Source organism: Bacillus rossius, chromosome 3, assembly GCF_032445375.1.
Source record: "Bacillus rossius redtenbacheri isolate Brsri chromosome 3, Brsri_v3, whole genome shotgun sequence".
Classification (NCBI taxonomy): domain Eukaryota; kingdom Metazoa; phylum Arthropoda; class Insecta; order Phasmatodea; family Bacillidae; genus Bacillus; species Bacillus rossius.
The window spans coordinates 36769717-36778835 of NC_086332.1; positions in this window are offsets into that span (position 1 = coordinate 36769717).

Here is a 9119-nt window from a genome sequence, read left to right on the forward strand (position 1 = left end):
AATGGTATGGAACCCTTCGTGCGCGAGTTCGACTCGCACTTTGTCGGGTTTTTTATGCCACATCACATAATTACTGCGATTCAAATGCTGTTCGTGAAATTCTTTGTTCACAGTTTTTGATGCGCCCTGAAAATCCAAAGCGCCAAAGCTAATAAACGGATCCAATTCAAATGAACGATCGGATCATAGTAAAACCCTTAAAGACTATTTTATTTAGTAAAGGTATCAACCAGGTAAAAAGAAAAAAAACTTAATGACACAAATGAAAAATCTCGTAGATAGAACTATGAAATTTATCATACAGCTAATTGAACCACATACATTTCTCGGTTTATATTTAGAATAATCAGTATTTTGGCAATAAATTATTTAGTTAAAATATGCCGCTTGATTAGTTATTAAAGATACGCGTTTGCTTCCTTATTAACTTAAATACGGATGTATAACGTTTAAATACTTCTTTCTCACTCTTACTTCTGTTTACTCGTGCAGTGTTGCAGTTATCAAATAACAAATGTTATAAAGTGATTATCAGCCATGAATTGTGAACATTATCGTTTGATAATAAAAGGGGAGTGATTTTAAATTCCATATTGACGAGGAAAAAAATTATTCCCTGTATATTCACATGTAACGTACAGAGCAGCAAGCCTTACATAATGGAGATGAGCTAAAAAATTCCAGAAAATGGTATATAAGTTTCAGTTCGTAAATAAACTAAATTCTGCTATAATTACTGTTAAAGTATTAAGTTGTTTATTTACTGGAAAAAATAACGTTACATAATCAGTTAAATAAAATATATTACCTAAATAATAGTCACTACTTATAAAACAATCAAGCTTACCAGGTGAGAATCAGATACTGTTTTCCGTTTCCTCCGCGTCACGAACTTATCCATGTTGATGTTTGCCAAGAAAGCAGAAGACTGGCGCACACGAGAGCAAAACCACTTTAAAAAAAGACTACCTGAAACCTATAATACTGTCGTTTCAGAGGACAAGGTAGTGTGGGTAACAATGGGGAGGAAATGCTAATGGAACGCTACCCTAGCTTCGTCCTTTGGAATGAACGGTTTCTAGGAATTAAGGGTTTCAAAGTTCTCACTGGAAAACTCCACACCATGGCTTTCGCAGAAGGGGTAAGGGAAAATAACTACGGAACTCGAAGGTAGGAATGTAAAGCATGTCAAAGTGTCTGTCGCCGTTGTAAATAATAATCTGATATATATGTTGTGTACACCATTAGCTTTAAAATCACGAAGTGGGCCCCCCCCAAGGAGGGGCCAATTAATTATTCCAGGGGGGGCCGGGGCCCCCCTGGCCCCCCCGGGATCTACGCCCATGAATTTGGTCCTCATAGAACAAGAGATTATCTTCTACATACAAGTCAATATGAATTGGCCAATACGGATGACAACTTACCGGAACATGCGTTTTTTTGTAAGGCCATCCCGTTTTCACTAGTTTGACTACATCCTTTAGCACAGGGTCTTCTGCTAGTTCACGTCGAAATTCAGTTTTTTGTGTCTCACTCATTGGTAGATGTTTACTCACACTATGTACCACTTCACTCATGTCTTCATCATCTTCATCTACTCCATCCTTGATGTAACCTCGTGACAGCAAATCCGCAATGTGCATAATTTTCCCTGGTAAATAATGTACATCCAGGTGGTACTTCAGCAATTTGAGCTTCAGCCGTAGGAGTCGAGAGGACATGATTTTAGCCACAGGTTTTTTCATAATAGGTACCAGTGGCTTGTGATCAGTTAGAATTTCCACATTACGGCCATAAATAACGTAATGGAACTTTGTAGTAGCAAACACAATTGCCAATAACTCTTTCTCGATTCGAGCCCAATTTTTCTCACTCTCAGTTAGGCTTCGTGACCCTATGCAATAGGCTGTCCATTTTGAAGTAGGCAGCACCCAAGGCCATTCTGCGACGCATCGCACTGTATCGTAAGAGGTTTTGCTGGATCAAATATTCCTAAGGCTGGCGCACTACTAACAGCAGATTTGATGTCAGTAACACAATCAGAGTGGCCTTTAAGCCACTGCCAGGTGACATCAGCCTTTAACAGTTCTCTCAGAGGTTCAGTAAGTTTTTCCATATTTGAAATGAATGGCCGCAAGTAATTAACCATTCCGAGAAACTTCTGTAGCTCCTTCCGATTTTGTGGATCTGGTAGGTGTTGAATAGCTACAACTCTATTAGGGTCAGGTTTAATCTGGTTTTCAGAAAACACATGTCCGAGAAAACTTACTTCTGGTATCTTATATTGAAGTTTCTTAGGGTTAAATTTTATATTCATTTCTCTTGCTCTGTTTACAAGTTGCATCACAATTTTGTCATGTTCTTCTTCAGTTTCTGCTGCAACAAGAATGTCATCAAAGTAAACAACAATGCCTTTAATGTCGCTAAATGCACGTTCATTTAGTTCCTGAAACTTCTCAGGTGCACACGATATTCCAAATGGTAAACGTAAGAATTTGTAACATCCCCACGAAGTCGAGAAAGCGCACAGGTCACACGAGGTCACGTCTAGTGGTATTTGCCAGAACCCATCTTTAAGATCAAAGACTGAAAACAACCTTTTTCCTGAAAGTTTTTCTGTTAGTTGCTCCAGTGTTGGTATTTGGTAATACTCTCTCTTTATTTCCAAGTTAAGGTCTTGGGGATCAAGGCACACCCTTAAAGTTCCATCAGATTTCTCAACTATGACAAGATTGCTAACCCACGAATTTGTCTCGGCCACCTTCTGAATGATTAATTTCTTCTCTAACACAGCTAGTGTTTCCTTCAGCTTAACTGCAATAGTTTGAGGAGGACGTCGTGGTGGGTACATTTTTGGCACTGCATTGGCTGGCACATTGATCTTACAGTCATAGAGAAATTTTCCAAGCCCTGTAAAAATGTCCTCATTATCTTTGATGAAAGTGTTCTTACTCTGTACTTCTTTCTCAGTTAATGGTAATTTTATAGATGTTTTGATGATGTTCTTCTCCATTGTATGAACCCTTTTAACTAGGTTGAGTTGAGCACATGCCTGTAACCCCAGTATAGGAGTTATGTCTGCATCAGTTATTCTGAAATCCATATACAAGATAGCATTCTTCATTTTCATCAGCAGTCATCCCTTCTTGATGACGCCTCACTATGTTTACACCATTAGTTTTACACATATTGGCAAAATTATTCAGTTTGCCACACTTAAAAGATTGTTTTCCGAATGCAAAGCATTTATTTTTTTCATGCTGGAAGTTGCATTGTTTACATTTCAAGTTGCTCCCGTGCAATTGTTTACTGGTCTGTGGGGAATACTTCGGCGACTCTTTGTTCCATTTAGCCTTATGTTGCACTGTGTTAACTGCTACAGAAGCACCCCACTCGGGCGGCACAGACGACTTTTGCGTTTCTGTAGACTGAAGGCACTGAAGTTGTTGATCGCTGATTTCTGCTAGCTTCGCTAAATCACATGCTTTCTCTAAGGTTAAATCTTTGGTTCGCAGCATTTCCCTCTGCAAAGTCTTGTCCCGCACACCCATGAAAACACAGTCTCTAATTATTCCATCTGTTTGGGACCCAAACTCACAGCTGCGGAGCAACTTCTTCAAGTCCGTGATGAACTGCTGAAATGGCTCACCTTCCTTTTTTGTTTTCGTGAATAGAGCACAAATCGCTCATACGGAACATTTCTTTTCTCACTAGCATACGTATCATATGCTGCTATCACCGCGTCGAACTGTTTTCGATCATCATCACTTAGGTTAAAAGTATTGAAGACTTCCACCGCATCTTCACTGACAAGGTTAAGAAGTATTGAAGCTTTCACTTCCGAAGGTTTTTCCAACTTCCCCGACGCCAACATATAAATATCAAAGTTCTGCCTGAACTTCCGCCAGTTTTCGCTAACATTGCCCGATAAATCCAACGCACTCGGTTTATTTGTGTCCGACATTGTCACTGGAATGCCACGTGTCACACTGGAATGCCCCGTGAGCGAATTAGCACTGTATCCTTACCGATTATGCGGGAAATGTTAGGTCCGAGTCACTCGACTGCGCCATGTTTTGTTTATCCTTTACCTTGTTTTCATGTATTTATTAAAACTTGTTTATTATAACATTTACATGTCACATACATAACTTAGTTCCTCCTTCACCAGTGTCCATCTTGAAACTGCTCTCACCCTCAACTGTCTCGTATTACCAACCTCACAACATACACAACACAGAGCTTATTATTATTATTTGACTGATTAAAAATCTGGCTTGGACTAGAACTCTATATTTGCTTAACAATGAGAGAGTTCGAAAGCTAGCAGAATCTGTTTTTGTATTATTTTTGTAATTTTATATCAAAGAAAACGTGTGGTGGTTTTCTCCGTGTGCTCCCGATTGATCTTGTCAATATTATGATGGTTTTCTCCGTGTGCTCCCGATTATTCTTGCCAATATGTTTGCTCAGGAATATTCTTGACAATATTATGATGGTTTTTCTCCGTGTGCTTGCGATCTTTCCTGTGGTTTCTCCAAGTGCTTCTGGTTATTTCTGAGAAACCGATCTCTCCATGAAGGGATTTTACTCTTAATGATTCAGAACATTATATTCAAGGTTACATTTAATTAGTGAATTTCTGCTACTAAATCAGTCCTTGCAAAATTTTAATCAGGTGGAATTAAAAAAACCAACCATTAATAAGTCAAATAATAATAAGCTCTGAGAAATCTGAGAAACACTAACTGGAAGAACAAACTTCCTTCTACTTGGAGTCTAGCGAAGCCATTCTTTTTTGTGATCGTTAGTGAACATCCCGCATTCCGCATAAAAGAAATAAATATTATTTACCTGCAAGTGACACGTGTCGACATATGTTGATGAAAAGCAGAACTACTTACAAAAAGTACCTTTGCATGAGATAACTTAACTATCGCTGACGAAATATTTAAAAAATTATATTTAAGTAGTGGTTTTTAATTTAAAACTCTTAGTTTGCACCTGCCATTAGTCGTAGAAGCTAACATGTACCCTGGTCCGATGTCTGAAGCTGTATCAAAACGTCATCACTGTAGATACTGTAGCAGGGTGTTTACCTTGAGAAAGAATGCTAAACGACATGAGAGAAGCGAGTGTAATTTGGGTCCTTGTCAAAAACCATTTCATTGCAGTCAGTGTCAGAAATCCTTTGGTAGAAGATATTACTTGGATAGACATTGCAAGACCTGTACAACTAAGATGAATAAAGATAACGAAGCTTGGCTACAACATCGCGGAAGATAATAGAAGGAGAAAAAGATAATGCTAAAAATACTGATCTAGATCATGATAATAATTTAAAATTTAAAACAAACGAAGAAAGTTGTAACCACATTAGAAATGAAAAGATATTTACACCAATATCTAGTCGTCTCCATGAAAATGTGAAAGATGGAGAACCAGCTGAAGCTTACAAGGCCGAAGGCTTTGATGAATCATCTGAAGCTGGCATGATTGAAGATTGTGGTGACACATCTGAGGCTGACATGATCGATGACTGTGCTGACACATCTAAGGCCGATATGATTGAGTACTGTACTGAAGCACCTAAAGCTGGCAAGATCCAAGACTGTGATGTTGGTCTGAGACCAAAACGATAGAAACGTAATAAAATAAATTATCCTGATCAAGTTTGTGATGCTGATGTGCGGTAACAAGACTCCCCACACAGTAATTCTGTTTATTATTATTTATTTTTATTTAAGAGTAATGAATTATGCTATGTTTATTTTCCACATTTGTATGTTTACAGCTACAGACTAAATTTTACAAACACTAATTGCTCCAGTACGACGATATAATAACAGTTGAAGATATTTATTTTCGAACACTAACCTATAATATTGTTTGTTGTTGTATTTGTTTTCAGCACAACTTTTTAATACTTTTGTAATATCTTTGGGTTCAAGTAGGTTTTAAACTCAATTATTTTTCTTTTAAATTTAATTATATCTTACCTGGTTCTTTGCCGCGGGTTGTTGTCTGAAGGCCATATGTTTTATATGTTCTTCAGCCAATCAGCAGCCGGTTCAGGTCAGGGAGATTAATTAAATTCTAATTGTTAAGAAGAGAATGTAAAATAAGGCGTCTTCATCGTATGGTTGTGACCAATACGCCACTTATTTTGGTGATTGAACATGTAAGAATTAACTTCAGTGTTCTTATATCTATTTAAAAGAATTCACCAGATGTCACATAGTTTTTGTGAGTATTAATTATGACATCATTTGATCAGTTCAGTTACGTATTTAGCGAATACGTTTTTCGCATCGTAAGGGACGTGATTTGGAACATCATCCTGGACATTTATACATGTTAATTCCTTCAGTCCGCACATGAATTTCCAACCAATTAGAAACATTATATGTGTTTGAGTAAATTCAGTTAAATTGTATAGAACATCAACATTTGCAGTTTGGAAAGTAGAATTCGAAAACCAGTGGTCTGATTTAATAGTTTCTCGAAGCTGACCCTGAGTTAATAGCCGTGGTAATAATAAATAATTTTCATGGAACCCTCAAATATTATAATAACTTTAATAATTTTAACAGCCTACACCGTGAATGAAAGCAATAGGATTTAATAATTGTTAATAATAAACTCTTGAATTTGTATTTCTGTGCCAACCTTAATTCATGCAATTGATCCAGAGAATAATCAAACCTCATGACACGAATTTCAAGTTAATATTATTAATAATTTAATTAACCATTTTATGGAATGTTCGCTACCTATAGGTGTTATGGTAATAAATAATAGGTTATCATAGAAATTACATAAAGAGTATCCTGTAAGGTTAATGATTATTTAGTTTTATTAAACCATTCATCATTCTAATAGTATTATTAATATTAACAAAATTAATAAATAAAGACCAGTAACGTTGCACTGACATGATTGAAGACTGTGGTGATACATCTGAAGCTGTCATGATCGATGACTGTGCTGGCACATCTAAGGTTGACATGATTGAGTACTGTGCTGAAGCACCAAAAGCATGCAAGAGCGAAGACTGTGATGGTGGCTTGAGACCAAAACGATGGAAACGACATAATAAAATTAATTATCCTGATCAAGCTTGTGATTATCACTGGCTCGATGACGAAAGTGTCCTTGTGGTTGGCGTTAAAACTAAAGACACCAGAGATAATAATATTTATTATAAACATGCAAGGAAGAAGAACGTAGCAGAAGAGATTGATTATACCTTATGGGAAGATCATAACATATTGGTTGACAGGCTAAGACTACTACATGGTTCGCTCTGTGCAGGAAACTATTCGAACATTAAAGAAATAGCCATCATACTCAAAGAACTGCGAGAAGGTGGCTACATACAATAATGGCTTAAATTAAAAGTATGTATATAAACTTGAAGATAAATTAATATTTTTTCAATATGGTATATACCATTTCTCGAAATCTGATTTCTAAATAAAACTTATAACTTAAAAGTGTAAAAAACGTCACCACTGCCAGTCACAATGTATACTAATAAATACATGCAAGTAATCATGCCAAGTTCGATAAAAAAAGTAATTGAAATCAGCTGGAGCCAAATGAAGATGGAGCTGTTGGAGCATTTGGAGCCGATTGAACATTTGGAGCCTTTTGGAGCCTTTGGAGCTTTGGACCTTTTGGAGCCTTTTGGAGCATTTGGAGCCTTTTGGAGCATTTGGAGTATTTGTTAAAAATATTTTTATTTTTCTTGAGGATATCAGATAGAACATAATCAATCAGCTTACTGATGAAGTAAAACGTACGGACCTTTTAATTATAACTTGTGGCTGGAATGTTTATATGGTAAATCGTATCCGTTCGAGGACCTAGAGAAGAAGTCTTCTCAAGACATCTACGGTCACAATTTACAATTATGACGATGTGAAGCAATCTGTTAAACACGGTATCCAGAAACTCTGCCAAGAAGAGGAGGACTATGTTAGTAAAGGTTCTGGTTGGTCTCTGTCTAGTATAAAGCGATTGGATCTAAGAATTAGTCATTTCGCTCCTATGCAGGGCTAAATGATTATAAGATTGCTGGCTTTCGCAAGTGATCCAGAATAGAAATTATGTAATAAATATTATGTTGTAAAAGAATCTGCGGTGTTTTATTTCTCGAACCTTACACTTTTCTGGTATTTAAATTAAATTTATTTTTAGCTTCGTTCAGAGATCGCACCAAGTATAGATTCAATATTTAAAGTATTGTTTGATTTTTTTTGGTAAATTTTGGAATTTTTCCCGAACTAATGAGTAAATAAAAACATATATCTAAGATTACAGTCGTAATGGTTTATAGAATGATGGTAGTAGATGATTTTAATTCATTTTTATGGCTTTGAATATGACTTTTTGAAATTTTATTTACATAAAATTAAATGTTTTGTATCATCCAAGTATCTAAACATGGACATAAATCGATCGAATCAATCATTACTTTAATGAGTTAATTTTTTATTGATTTTTGGAATTTTTCCCGCATTTCTAGTATAAAAATAATGGATTTCCAAGATGGCAGCCAAATTCCAAGATGGTGGGTGTCACAGTAATAATAAATGATTACTGCACTCTAGCGGGTAAGAACTTAACTAACATGTCATCAGCGCACTCTAGCCAATGATTACATGATGGCTTCCAGCAAAAGAAGACAAGATGGCGGACATGACGTCATACTACCTGATATAATATATGCTATTAAAAAAGTGGTGGGAGGTCAGTCTGCCAGCAACCACCGTGAGGGAAGGATCGGTCGCTTTTTTTATTTGTTTTGCCCTCACCGGGTTCGAACCGCGGACTCTTAGCTCCATGTCGTAAATTTATATTTTTTAAATATTTTTTATTAAAATTTTATTAATTAATTATTTTATAAATTTTAATTTTTTTTCATTAAAATCGGTTAATAAATAAAGATTTTAAAGATGTTGGACGTAACGATAATTGCAACGGATACGTCGTAATCAAATATGGCGGTCATAATCCTAGATGACGTCAGAGGCTTATCGGAGGCTGTAGACATGGATGCTTTAGCCTCTTTTATTAATTTTCGTGGTTTCTAAGGCAAAAATACTTTTGAGGAT